General features: G+C 36.1%; 1 protein-coding gene across 7 annotated transcripts in view; it reads right to left on the reverse strand.

The window, feature by feature from the left end:
• The window catches only part of LPAR1 (lysophosphatidic acid receptor 1), a 139,724-nt gene that overhangs the window by 70,025 nt on the left and 54,185 nt on the right, over positions 1-15,514 (reverse strand). The window contains exon 1 of one of the 7 annotated variants that reach the window (XM_049896879.1): positions 10,616-12,115. The exons of the other annotated variants lie outside the window; for them this stretch is intronic. The gene's annotated coding sequence lies outside the window, so the exon portion shown is untranslated. Of the gene's footprint in view, positions 1-10,615; positions 12,116-15,514 lie in introns of those variants that run through there. 7 annotated transcript variants of the gene reach the window in all.

The raw sequence follows: 15,514 nt of genomic DNA on the forward strand, positions 1-15,514 counted from the left end.
TTCTTTGACCCTTCTGTTTTTTCCAAATGGATTACCCTCCCCATCTTCCCCTTCTTCCTTTCTAAGCTTAGACTTCATAGTATATCATTTCAAACTCTTTATTGCCAACACAAGAACACAATCTCTTCTTGAAGATGTTGGGGTCAACATCCTGAAGAATGCAGGATAAGTGCATATTCCATATGTGATATAACATCCCAAGCAGAGTTTGAAGCAGCACTACTTAGTCATATGTATTAATTTCTGATGCAAAACATATGAGTATATACACTAAATTTTATAAATAAAGGCTATAAATAGCCTCACACCAATTCATTCAAGGTAGGTTTACCACCAAATGAGTTATGAAAATTCTTCAATTTTCAGTGCTTCTGTAATCTTGGAACTTCAGATAAGGGAGCAGAGATATTTATCTTTGAATTATCTTTCCTGATTATACTTCCATAACAATATTTTAGAATAACACCTGACTTAGATGAATCCAAATGGTTGCCATTTCCATACACCAAGGCATCTGAGAAATGTTAGAGAATATCAGTACATCTGCAGATCGGTTCCAGTATAAAGTCATAATGTTTAACCTCAACTGGGACTTCAATGTTATATGACAATTTGATTTTTTCCCTAATTGTTATTCTGTGTATTCTCTAAAGTGGCTATTTTAAACCTATCTACTGTTCTCAAACTTTTGAGCCCCATCTTCCTCTCTCCATCGGCAGTTGCTAATAGAGGGAAAAAGAAATCATCAGATTGAGACCTTCTCACTTTTCTCCCACCAAAAAGATAAGACTACCTGTTCAAGAAACCATTCTTTTTTCCTCTTCTGTTACAATGGAAGAGGTGTGCCCTTTACCATTCAAGTGCTTTGAATTCTATCCATTCTTACTATTTCAAGAATTTTTTTCTATGAAATTGCTTCATTTCTCCTCCTGTTTCTTCAGTGTCTCTCACTACTCCTTCACCCCTCTCCCTTCCATCCCTTCCTCCTTCTTAAAAACAGGAAAAGTGTCATATCCCTAAGAAAAAGCTAGGGCAATTTTAGCTAGATTTAGTACGGCAGAGCTGAATTGAAAGAGGAATTACAACTCTTCTTCTATCATCTGAAAAAATCAGCAGAGTAAGAGAAGATGACTCCCTCTGAAGCAGACTTATGAACAAAAAAGAGAAGAAAAAAAAGAAAAATACTAAATTGCAGAAAATTTTTATTGTGTTTTCAGTGTGCTTTGCTAAGGGTACTATCATTGGAAATAGAGCAAGCCATTATGAAGAGCCCCCCCTCCAAAAAAAAAATCAGAAAAAACTACATAGAGATTGTATTAGTTTCTTATTGCTGCTGTAACAAATTACCACAAATTTAGCAGCTTATAACAACATAAATATATCTTTTAATTCTAGAAGCCAAAGGTCCAACATGAATCTCACTGGGCTAAAATCAGGATGTTGCCAGGGCCGTGTACCTTTCCCAAGGCTCTGGGAAAATCCATTTTCTTGCCTTTTCCAGCATCTAGAAGCTTCCCACATTCCTTGGCCCATAGCCACCTTTCATCTTCAAAGCTGGCAATAGCCAATCAAGTCCTTCTCATATTAAGTTACTCTTAACACTGACCCTTCTGCCTCCATTTTCCACATGTTTAAGGGCCCTTATGATTACACTGAGCCCATCTGGATAATCTAGGGTAACCTCCCCATCTCAAGATCCTTAACTTAATCACACCTGCAAAATCCCTTTTGCCATATAAGGTAACATACTTACAGGTTCCAGGGATTAAGTAGTGGACATCTTTGGGAGGTCACTACTCAACAAAATGATGAAAAACATTTTTGAATTAAAAACAGTAAAGGAAACAATGAAATGAAGTACAAAATTTGAGAATATGGGAATGGCAGGTAGAAGGCATATTTAAGAAATACACCCAACACTCAGAGAAGAGGGTCAGGGATGACAAGAATAATAGGAAAGGAGGCACATATGGGAAAAATCTAGTTATTCTAGGATTCAAGGAAAGTCTAAGACAAATGAAATGCAGCTAGAAACAAAAGAAAGGTTATTGCTTAAGAAAGATGTCAAGATTACTGGTTAAATTTAGTTAAAGTATAAAGCAAAATTAATTAAAAGTAACTGAAATGCAGATATAGCTTGGTGAGATTTTGAAATGTCAAGTGTAAAGACAAAAGTTCTTAAGAGTAGAGGGAAAAAATATACAAAAGGCAAACAAATCAAATATCTAAAGAGAGAGAACAGGCTATTCCCAAGCTTCTGCTGTAAAACTCCAAAGGACAGAGCACAAGTAATCAAAATCTCCACTACATGGAGAAAGATGTTTGAGATCCATAAATCCCACAGCCAACTATACTAATGTTCTCACATGAGGACAGTAAAGAACAGTCTCAGAGATGTGGGAGCTCAGAACGAACATCACCTACATTTCCTCACTAAAGAAATAAAAGTCATCCATGAGAAAATTTAAAATAAAAACACGATAGAATGAAAGAACTGACAGCAAGCATTGAAACTGTTAAAACACAAAATTAAGTCTAAGTAGTTGTTCTTCATATGGTTATAAAACTTAGAGCAAATATCAAAAATTTCTTGAAAGAAACGTTACAAAAATAATTTAGTAATAAACTACCTAAATCCTTTACTGTATCAACAAGAACTTAAAATGGAGTAGTAGAAGAATGCAAATGTATGTTTTCTCTTATTACTCAGGTAAGAGTAAAAATGTGATATTTAAATCATAACATTAATAATTTTCAAAAGTAAGTTTAAATATGCTGAATCAAACACCAACATATTAAATAATTAATACAGTAAAGTAGGATGACTACTTCTCATGTTACTGGAGAAAAAAGAAAGGATAAGGGAAAAAGATAATGCACAGAAGGACAATTTTGTGAAATTTATACAGGTAAGACTATAAATGATTTTCTTCTTTAGAAAACCAGTTTAGTTTATATTTATTGTAATAAATTTAGAAGAAAAGAAAACCAAAAGCATGATCAGGCCAAACTCAATAAATACTGTTTAAAGTTTTTATTCTAAAGTCCAAATTACTATAATTAGAAAAGTCCCTGTAATAAGAAAAGTTACAGAATTTGCCCTGCCTAAGAAACAAAGATGTAGGATAGATAACATTATTGCAAAACTAAATTGTCCTTAATGCTGAAAGAAGAAGTCCACACCCATGCCCTTTTTGCGTGCCCAATTTCTACATCTCAGGATGACTGTGGGGAAGAGGCTGTGTTTGGCTGCTCTACAGCACAGATGTTTCAAATCTCCAAAATTTACTGCACACTATCATGTGATCTCAAAAGAAGTCATAACAAATCTACCAAAGCTAAACTCTGAAGAGACACATGATGTTCATCTTCACTACGAACTCCATGTGTTCATTCACACGTTCACAAACATTCATGGAACATCCATTATGTGCATGGCACTGCACTATGGTAACAACATGCTATACCTGAGTGCCTGCTCTGTAGCCACTATAGTCCATCTGACGTGTTTTTAATCTCCTGAAAGACAATTCCATATTCATTACGTGAATACTTCATTAAGTGAAGAAGGGAACACTTGAAACAAGCTCCAGGCCAGCCACTAAACCTATGTGATTTAGTAAGTACTTAGATAAGAATGAAAATATGTGCTCTACTGACACATCCTAATAGAGAGAGTTTAATCTATTCTGGATAAAGAACCAGAAATAAGATAAATCAAACCAACGTAGCTTCCCACTTCTGCTAAAGCACAACAATGAAGTGCTAAGGACCTGATTTGTGGCTTTGGCTAACCAGGTTCTCTGCCTGATTCTGATGCCCACCAGCTAATCTGGACTTCAGTAAGTCCCATGACTGCTCTGAGCCTCAATTTCCTTTTTTGTAAAAGTATAGATGATCTCTAAGACCCCTTCAATTCTATTCCTTAGTTATACAAAATAATTTTTTTAATTAGACCTTCCACATGTTTCAACCCTCCCCTCACTACTACCACACACACACACACAAAAATCTCATTTATTTCCATCAGGTTGGCAAAAATGAGCAAGTCTAAAAATATCAAGAATGGGAGAAGACTACCATACAGTGTTGGGGGAGTGCTTTTCAAACCGCTTTAAAAAGCAGTTTGGCAAAAAACAGTAAAGTTTGACATGTTCATAAACTAGACTAAGAAATTCCAATTCTAGAAAAATTCACATAGGTGTCTAGGGAGACATATACAAGAATTTCCTTGCAGCCCTTTTATAATATCAAAATACCGGAAGCAACATATTCAACAACTGGAGAATGGATAAATTGCAACATAACCAGAAAGGTATTCCATAAAGCAGTTAAAATGAATTTAGAGCTATATATATACTGATGATGAAAGCAATTTACAGAAGTATACATGTAGTAGACCATTCTTGGAGTCCAGGTGGTGCAGTGGTTAAAGCGACTGACTGCTAAGCAAAGGCTGGTAGTTCAAAACCACCAGTAGCTCTGCAGAAGAAAGATGGGGCAGTCTGCTTCTGTCGAGATTTACAGCCGTGGAAACCCTACGGAGTCACCATGAGTGGGAATCAGCAACAAGTCTGGATTGGATTTTTGGTACCACCTTCTTTTAACAATTGAGTATTGGTTACTCAGATTCTGTGACATCTTACCTCTTGAAACTTTTAAATCAAGTAACACAGAGGGTTTAAACCTCTGTGTTTATAAACCAAACATCATCTCTAAAATACAGCCTTACTTGAGCTGACAGATTAAAACAATACAATTAAATAAGTCTTCCTTTTAAGAAAATGAAAAAGCATTGTCCATTAGTCTATGGTGTTCATACGCTAATAGCAGAATGTTTCCTTATCTTCTTGTTCCACTTCAATTTTTCAAAAACAGCATTGTGTATCTATTTCTGTTCATTTTTAATGTTTTCTGTTGCCTAACTTTATTGTGCTTTTATTATTATGAAATAGCTTACTTTTATTATTATGAAACAGCTTGTAAACTGTTTCCCTCTTCTGTGAATAGTTTAGAAAAACCAACAAAATGTGTAATAAAAAAAGCTGCATTTAATATTTTAAATATTGAGAGCTATTTATTTTTAATAATTTTAAGAAAAAAAGTTCTCATAAGAATTCCATGAGGAGATAGACATTGCTGATCCATCATTTGAAAGGGCTGAATATCATGGTGTGACTGATGACTGTAACACTCACAGACAGGGACTCAGAGATTCCCTATTATTTTCCACCTTGTCTGTTCTGCCTTTTCTTTCTCCACTGCCATAGAGTTGAAATTTCTACCTGTGGGATCAGTGTTGCCCCTTTTTTCAAGCTGATCTTGAATGAGACAGTAGGCTGATCAGCAGCTGCATTTCTGCATCTTTTCATCCTGATCGTGACTGCTGAGTCCTGAGTTTCATCAGTCATTGTCACACAATACAGCATGTCAGAGGTAAAAACCAAACCCATTGCCATCAATTCCAACTCATAGGAACCCTATAGGACAGAGTAGAACTCCCCATAAGGTTTCCAAGGAGCGGCTGGTGGATTTCAACTGCCGACCTTTTGGTTAGCAGCCACGCTCTTAACCACCGCACTACTAGGGCTCCATGTTAGAGGTAAGCCCTGAAACATGGCCTGTCCTACGGTTGAAGGGCTGTGCTTTATTCTGAGTCTTCCTCTCCACTATTTTTGTTAGGTTATTTCAGAAGTATGCAAAGCCCTTAGAGTTGGGGCCCAAACCTAAACCCACATGAATAGCTCTTCCTTCCCAGGTCTGAACTAAGACTCTAAAACCTACATATGCTAGCTGATGAAGGTTCATCTAAGGACACGAATTTTGAAACCAACTGCTAGACATTCTGACTTTGAAATCAGGTAGCCACCAAGTTCACCAGCAACTATATACCCTACTCCTCTTCCTGTGGGACTACAGCACTTATTTCTAAGGGCTGCCTGATCTTTGAAAGTTGCTTTATTGCTAACCTAGCCTTTCAGGAGTTAATCTGTTCCATGGCCCTTTCATAACCTTTTTTCACTGATGCTAAAGAACTGGTATCACCCTCTCACTTCTCTCTCGGCCTGAGATTGCCTAGGATAATCATCCATGGCATGGTTTAACTGGAGAAGAGTTCTTAAGTGATGCTATACAATTACCAAATGGCATACAGCAAATGAAGTTGATTTTTTAAAGGGCAGTCTTATTACAGTAAGGTACAGTTCCTAAAAAAAAACAGAAATCCCCTGGACTCTGTGATTTTCATTTTCTTGGCTGGTAAACAGCAGGGCATTGTCCCACCTCAGTGTTTTTCTCACAGAAAAGTTGCAACTAAGGTTACAAGAAATATAGCTAAAGAACCTAGAAGTGTGAAAAGGAGAACAAGCAAACAGCACCACAATTAGCAGTAAGAAGGAGAAAGCCACATTCTTGTTGAAGGATAAAGGCGTACTCTATTTATCATTAAAGACAGAAACCAATTAAAAACGATGTAGTAGAAAGAAAAAGAAACAAATGTGACAGGTCTCATTTGTGGCTTATCCTAGGTGACCCTGTACAATTTTGTCTTATGAACAGAAAATTCTAAATGTGCCCTCCTCAGATTCCTAAAGATACCATCTCAAACTTGAGCTGAGTTTTTAAACACAAAAGGGGAAGAGATGAATTTAAATTGCAATATGAGAACAAATTTAACTTCTAGTAGAAACATGTTTCAAGGTGGAGATTTCAATGTTTATCTCCACATGCATTTATTCCTGGCAATACACTGGAGTTTTTCATAGAGTGTTTATCTAAGTTGGCTTTCCCTTGATGGATCTTCTGGCATATCACATAAGCAGAGCATATACACAGACCATATGTGGAGGTAACTGCTTCCTCCCTGTAGACAACCCCTAGAATAATCATGGGGAAAAAGGAAGAAATGAATATAATGTCAGGTACCTATAAAGGGACTGATACTGTACAAAGCACCTAGCAGATATTAGATCATTTAAACTTTTGCTTATTATTTTAACTTTAGAGATTAAAAAAGCTAAAGCTGAAAGAGATGCCAATATTGAAAGATCCCCTAGATAACAGTATGCAACAGGCTACATTTGAACCAAAACCCACCTGGATCTAAGCCTAAGCATTCTCTTTTTCAATTTCACGTTGGTGAAGCCAGACCACACTATGTCTTCATTGTGCAGCACTGAAAAATACTTCATACTGCAGGTAATTGTTCACACTTTAGTCTAAAAGAAAGTATTATCAAGATACTGTAATTCCTTACTTGAAAGACTGATAATTTGACAATTGCAGCCATTGTATTAATTCCCATACTTTAGGGTCTTCAGTGTATACCTCATCTTTGTGGTCTTCAGTGATAAAATATTCTGGTTATAATTTCAATCTATTTCCTCACTTAGAGAATAAAAGGGTAAAAACAGACTTGCCCTTTTAAACCGTAGAAGGTAGTTTAGTTTTAACAGGACAGTGAACCAATCTAATCGATATTTCTAAAAGGTAACACTGAAACAGCCAACTGCAAAAACAGTTCTTAAAAAAGCAATTGGGGAAATCTGAATACGGATTGGTATAAAATATTAAAGAACTGTTTATAATTTTGTTAAGTGAAACAATGGCATCGTGGTTATGTGAGTTATTTTTTAGAGATGGATATTGACATTTGAGGGCTGAGATGAGATGACAAGAAGTCAGGGATTTGCTTTAAAGTACTTTGCTCCAAAAAAAATGGGAGTAATGAAGCAAGTGCAATAAAATGATAGTAATTGTTGAATCTAGGTGATGGATATATGGGATTCATTATACTAGTCTTATCTTTGTGAATGTTGGAAAATTTCCACAATACAGTGTTCTAAAAAAAAAAAAACAAAAACTTTCAACCTCCAAAATGGTTTAAAAGCCCATTTAATGTGGAATTCTGTTGCTTCGATCTGAAAACATACACTCTTTAATACCAGAAATAAGACCTTCTAAAACACAGACTTTGGAAACATAATGGATTTTGTTAAGAAAATCTTTAGGGAATGATGTCTCCAAGAATATGTCTTCCAACAGCCAAGCAGAGACCAATTTCTACTGTGGAAAAGAATCAGAGGAGCAAATCTAAGATTCTACTCAAATTCATGTCTTTAATGAAGATAAATTGGAAGGATCAAAACATATGCGTTTCCCTGGTAAAAACCAAAATACTCACTTAACAAATGAGAGCCAGGATAAACACTGATGGAAAAGATGCCTTCTTTAACTGGAATCACAGGTGTGAGAGCTAAATACGTTTAAAGTTCTCAGATACCTATTCTGGTCTCTAATACCAGTTCTGGATTTGAGGGAAACCAAACCACTCATTTAGGTCTATTGACCCTGCCATTAAAAATGAAAATAAAACTTTTAATCTAAAAGGTCACCCTACCCATAGATACCTGATTAGCCACAATTAAGACAATGCTAAGCAGAGCTCTAGAAACAGGAAAAAAAAAAAAAAAAGGTAATTAAAAACCGGCAGGTTCAATTTTTGCTGTTCCCTCTCAGCCTCCTCAATATCCCCAGGAATTGAACAATTAACTTAATCTAATGATGATTTTGTTCCTGTCTGCAAATACACCCCTTGGAGCTTCCCTGTGATAAGGAAGTTCTTTATCAGTGTCTACATGGGCAGAAGTATAAATCAGCTACAGTGTTGCTAGTCCAGTTCCATCTCTGTATTTACCTAACTTTGAAGGAAATAAATACTTTCTCAGCATGAGAAAACAAAAATCCTTATAGTCTAGGAGGAAGAACACAGGGAATACAAATTTGTCCCACTTCAAAGTACAAGGCATATCTTTCACTAACTAAACAGCAGGCCCATCAGGAGTTAACATTGAAAGCTTTCTTCCCTATTATTGTTTGAAACAATCACAGGCTATTTGTTTATATTAATTAGTTTATATCTAGTGTTAGGCAGCCTTGATTAGAAAAATGCTCTTTGTTACCAAATGAATAGAGTAACAAACAAAACCAAAAGTTTTTTTTTTTTTTTTTTCCCAATTGTTTTTGCTTCAGAGAAGGCTTTTCAGGCCTTTCACACTTGAATGTGGATTTATCTTTATACAGGTCCCTGAAATCACTCTAAAAGAATGTAAGTTGATGTGCCAGACAATACCAGGCTAAGCTCATTGAGTGAACTATTTATTATGCTTTGCCTACAGACAAGCTGTATTTAAATTATTTTTACCTTCTCCGCACCTGGGAAAAATGGATAATAAGAGAGAAGACATCAGTATGGGCTGGGGGGCAAAGGTGAGTCAGCCTTGGACTAAAATTTTGCTGCAGCAATTACACATTAAGAGTTAACTAATCCTCTATGGCTCAATACAATGGTAGACTTGTGTATTTGAGAGAGAGATCATATGTCCTGCAAAGCCAAAATTATAAACTATCTGTCCCTCTATAAAAAAAAGTGTGCCATGCCCTGTACTGGAAGATACAACCAGAGACAACTGGAAAAACATCAAAAAAACAAAACAAAACAAAAAACTGAAGGCAAAAAGCAAGCCCAAATGTATACTAAGGACTTTAGCTAATAATAATGTATCAACATTAGTTCATCAATTGTAACAAATGTTACACACAAATGTAAAATGTTAATAATTGGAGAAACAGTATGCAAGGGATAGAAGAGGTATGAGAATCTCTGTATTTTCTGCAAAATTTTTCTGTAAACCTAAAACCGCTCTAAAAAGTAAAGTATATTAGGGAAAAAAAAAAAAAAAGAGTTGACATGGGGATAACCAGGAGGCCCACTGTCCCCCGAAGGATCCTGTGAACCAAACGACCCCATGATTTGCATCTCTCCAGAGAAGTAAGCTGCCTCTCTCTATGAACTAGTACTCCAACTTCCACCTGACTCCTTCCAACTAGGCTTGAATCCTCCAATTATCAGAGGCTAATAATAATATATATATACTAATATAATATATATAATTTTTTTTTTACTAATGTTCCCTACATATGGCAAGAAAAATGGCACTCAATTACCCTGGCTGAGATTAGTTAATGAGCTTGTTCAGCAAAATTGTCAGAGTAGGGCTTGAATTCAGGTTTAAAAGATGCCAAGGCATGTTACCCACTGCTACACAAAAAATCAAACCTGTTGCTGTCGAGTCCATTCCAACTCATAGTGACCCTATAGCACAGAGCAGACCTGCCCCATAGGGTTTCCAAGGAGTGGTTGATGGACTTGAACTGCTGACCTTTTGGTTAGTAGCTCAGCTCTTAACCACTGTGCCACTAGGGCTTATTCAAAATTAATGTTAAATTCCTTAACATGGCTTGCAATGTCCTTCGAAATCTTCTCTAACCTTATAGCTTAACCCATCTAACCCCCTACTACCAGAAGCATGCTAGTAAATATTAACAACTGGCCCATTGGGGTAAGACTGATTTCTAACATTTGCCAGTTTCTGTGATGTAATACTCCATCATGGTTCATTTCAAGCTACCAGCATGAAGTCAATCAGATCCCAAAATTCCTGAAAATTTAACAATCACTTCTTGTGAACTGGTAGGACTGACTCCAGCACACCATTACTTATAAACCCATACTCCACTATCACTTTCATGAATAATGGGATATACGTTCACCCACCTATATTTTCCGTCTCTCAAGTTTCTTGGGGAGTTGCGTTCCCACTTTCAGTGTGTGCTGCTGCCAGGCGGGGACCTGTATAACTGTTTGAAATGGAAGAAATAGGCAGGTGTGACAAACTACTGTTTTTGTATGAGGTGTTGCATCCTGGAAGTGTGACTGTGCAAAATTTCTCTCATCTGGCTTCTGTATAGCGAGATAAACCTTCTAAGTATCCAGGCTCCTGCGTGTTATTTGGAAGTTGTAGTTCTCGTGATGATTCCACAGCTACATGAATGCTTTGTTTTCAGGTGCCACACATTGTACCTGTCAAGGGGTCTAGAAGGCAATGTAAAGTTCAGAGGGCCATATGTGTCCCACATAATCCTACCTCCAGAGTACAGAGGGACATGTGTGTCCCACATAATATTATTCAAAATCTGTATTACCTACCTAATAGTTTGGTTGCTAACCAAAAGTCGGCAGTGTGAATCCACCAGGCACTTCTTGGAAACCCTATGGGGCAGTTCTACTCTCCCTTTAGGGTCGCTATGAGTTGTAAACAACTTGATGGGGATGGGTTTGGTTTTTTTAGTCTATACTACCCACCAAAAATTGAGACCCAATGATTCAGCATGCATTCCATTAATGAAAAAACATATACACAAAAAAATTCTTAAACTTTAATTCACACATGAAAGGGTTATACTGCAACTCTGCTGAACTAACTTTTTTTCTAAATGCTGTGCTCTCTATCACTTTGGTATATTGGACATTCACACATGCCACTTTCTCTCTCTTACCAGCCTAACTCATACTCATGCATTAGCTTCCAGCCTGGTAGTCTTTCTTCAAGAAGCTTTCCCTAATCCTCCAAGTCTTGTCTGGGTGGTCCTCTTTATTCCTACAACATCCATACTTCCTGTATCATAGTACTTATGACAGAGCACTGTAATTTTTTTCCTAATCTAAATATCTCTCAGTGCATTTCCTAAATTCTGGGAGGGCAAAAGCCTTGTTTATCTTGTTTTCTGTTATATCCTCAGGCCTGCCACAGTGCTTGCTGAACAATAATCATAACTATCATATATTGAGCACTATGTGGCAGACAATCTTACACGTTTTACATATATCTCATTTATCCCTAAAACAACCCTATGAGGTTGATTTCATTATTGTTATGCTTATTTCACAGGTGAGGAAATGGAAGCAGTGAGAATGTGAATACCTTCCCCCAGGTCTCACTAATTTTAGAGCCAGAATTTGAACTCAGACAGTATGACTCAAGAGCCCATGTTCTTAGCTACTGCATTATTGCCACATAGGAGGTGCTCAATTAACCATGTAATAGTAAATGCATATCAAAGGGATTGGCTGCGTAACAGAAAAGTTAATTAAAAGAAAAAAAGACCAATACCTATGCATGATATGTAGAAATCTGAGGAATAAATTTAGAAATTGTACATTCAGACAGGGAAAAGTTTCCATATAAAAAATGAAAAATCCAGCTGCTATCAGATATTTTTCTCAACTGCAAAATTTACAGAGCTATGATAAAAAAAAATCTGTGAACTAAAAATTATATACCAAAGCAACTGTAAGTTATATGGGAAAGCAACAGAAATGCTAAGATACACAAGATCTCAGAAAATACCACCCATGTATGTCTCTCTAAAAATTACATAAAGGCCAGTCAAGAGATAAAGCAAAATAAATACATCAAGAGGTGGCAAGGTCATCCAAAGACTTCACAAAAGAGTAAAAAGACAACCTACAGATTGGGAAAAAAATTTGTCTATGACAAACCCAATCATCATCTAATCTCTAAAATCTACAAGATACTGCAAAACCTCAACAACAAAAAGACAAATAACCCAATTAAAAAATGGGCAAAGGATATGAACAGGCGCTTCATCAAAGACAACATTCAGGCAGCTAACAGATACATGAGGAGATGCTCACAATTATTAGCCATTAGAGAAATACAAATCGAAACTACAATGAGATACCCTCTCACCCCAGCAACGCTGGCATTAATCTGAAAAACACAAAATAATAAATTTTGGAGAAGATATTGAGAGACTGGCATGCTTAAACACTGCTGGTGCAAATGATCCAACAATCCCACTCCTTGGAATATATCCTAGAGAAATAAGAGCCCTCACACAAACAGGTATATGCACACCCGTGTTCACTCCAGCACTGCTTACGATAGCAAAAACATGGAAGCAACCAAGGTGCCCATCAAAGGAGGAATGGATAAATTATGGTATATTCACATAATGGAATACTAGGCAACAATTAAGAACAGTGATGAATCTGTGAAACATTTCATAGCATGGAGGAATCTGGAAGGCGTTATGCTGAGTGAAATTAGCCAGTTGCAAAAGGGTAAATATTGTATGAGACCACTATTATAAGAACTCAAAAAAAAGTTTAAACACAGAAGAAAATATTCTTTGACGGTTATGAGGATAGGCAAGGAGAATGAGGGGTATACACCAATTGGATAGTAGACAAGAACTATTTTAGGGAAAGACAACACAAATACAGGGGAGGTTAGCACAAATGGACTAAACCAAAAGCAAAGAAGTTTCCTGAATACAACCAAAGGCTTCGAAGGCCAGAGAAGCAGGGACGGGGGTCTGGTGACCATGGTTTCAGGGGATTTCTAGGTAAACTTGCATAACAAAATACGTTAAGAAAACATTCTGCATCCCACTTTGGTGAGTGGCGGCTGGGGTCTTAAACACTAGCAAGCAGCCATCTAGGATGCATCAATTAGTCTCAACTCATCGGGAGCAAAGGAGTATGAAAAATATCAAAGACACAAGATAAATATGAGTCCAAGAGAAAGGGCCACATAAACCAGAGACTACATCAGCCTGAGACCAGGAAAACTAGATGGTGCCTGGCTACCGCTGATGACTGCCCTGACAGGAAACACAGCAGAGAATTCCTGATGGAGCAGGAGAACAGTGGGATGCAGACCTCAAATTCTCATAAAAAGACCAGACTTAATGGTCTGACTGAGACTGAAGGGACCCCAGAGGTCATGGCCCACAGACCCTCTGTTAGCCCAGGACTGGAACCATTCCCAGCGCCAACTCTTCAGACAGGGATTGGACTGCACTGTAAGACAGAAAACGATACTGGCGAGGAGTAAGCTTCTTGGCTCAAGTAGACACATGAGACTATGTAGACAGCTCCTGTCTGGAGGGGAGATGAGAAGGCAGAGGGGGACACAAGCTGGCTAAATGGACACAGGGAATACAGAGTGGAGAGGAGGAGCATCCTGTCACATTAGTGGGAGAGTAGCTAGGGGTACCTAGCAAGATGTGTGTCAGTTTTTGGATGAGAGACTGATTTGATTTGTAAACTTTCACTTAAAGCACAATAAAAAAAAAGAGATGGCAAGGTAATGTATAAAAGGTCAGAAAATAAACAATGACATAACTTACTATAAAGCTAATTGGCATTTACTTATGAAATTTAAATTCTGCAATAATTCGCTCTAAGACATATTTTAATATGCAACAATGAACTGAGCCCAAAATCCTTATTTCATAGAAAATAAAGGATAAGAGAAAAAGAAGGAAAATGATAAATAAGATACAATATGATTTTCAAGTTTATAATTAAAGAAATAAGATCAGGTATATTTTACAAAAACAAAAGTAACCTATTGGATACTTTGTAAATTCATAACAAGTGGGAAAAAAAGAAAATACAGAATTTAAAGCGAAAACAGGAAAAATTAGTACATTTTAAGGAACATACTATATAAACCCAATCAGACATTTATAACAAATAAACAGGATAAATCCACCTATAAAAAAGACACTTATTTTCCCAAAAAATGTAACTCTGTACTATCTACAAAAGACCCACCTACAAAACAAAGGTCCCAGAAAGATTAAAATACAAACTAGTTAAATGAATATAAAAGCAAAACTAAACAAAAAGAAATAAAAACGAAAAGAAAAATTTTATATCATTTAAATTTCGAAGCAAAAGTATTGAATGTGACAAAGGGAATTTCCTCTGTTCATGAACGGTATAAGGATTCAATTGTTTATACAAATAAATACAGGCACAGAAAAGGCTATTACAAATTGTGACAAACAAAACAGAAGTAGAAAAGCTCACTCTGGACAGCTTCTGTAAGTAAAAATAAATAACAATAAATATCTAGATATCAATCATTTTCAAAGAATGAGCACATTCTCTTTAAGGGAGCATGAAACAGGCATAAAACTGACCAAACATACACCTTATTAAAAATCTTAATAAATTCCAAAAACTGAAATTAGTTCAAGACTTACTACAATCTCACCACAATAAAATATAACTCACCATATCCCAAAGAAAAATTACTTAAAATTAATAACACAAACAAAATATCCACTTAAAAATTCAGAAATTCGAAACAATTCTTGGATCAAAGAAGAAATCAACAATATTTCAGAATATTTAGAAGAAAACACTGATAACATGTCAAAATTTAAAGGATGCACCTAAAGCTATAACCAAAGGGGAATATATATTCTTAATGTGTTTATTGTTAAACAAGAAAGTGAGAATAAAAAAATTACTTTGTTTTAAAAGTTAAAATATAAATATATGAGGAAAGTAAAGGAAGGAATAATAAACACACAATTAGAATAAATGAATTATAAAACAGGCAAATGAATAGAAGAGTTTATTCTTTGAAAAAATTCAACAGAACGGAAAATCTTCTACCTGTGTTAATCAACATGAAAGAAGAGAAATAAAGCAAGGAATAAAAACAACTTATCTACAGAAATGGAGAAGATTTTAAAAAATACGAAAATAACAATCCAACTCTATACAGATACATTTGAAAATACTGACAAAATGAATGAGTTTATAGGAAACAGAAATTGCCAAAACTGATCC

This window comes from Elephas maximus, chromosome 9, assembly GCF_024166365.1.
Source record: "Elephas maximus indicus isolate mEleMax1 chromosome 9, mEleMax1 primary haplotype, whole genome shotgun sequence".
Lineage (NCBI taxonomy): Eukaryota > Metazoa > Chordata > Mammalia > Proboscidea > Elephantidae > Elephas > Elephas maximus.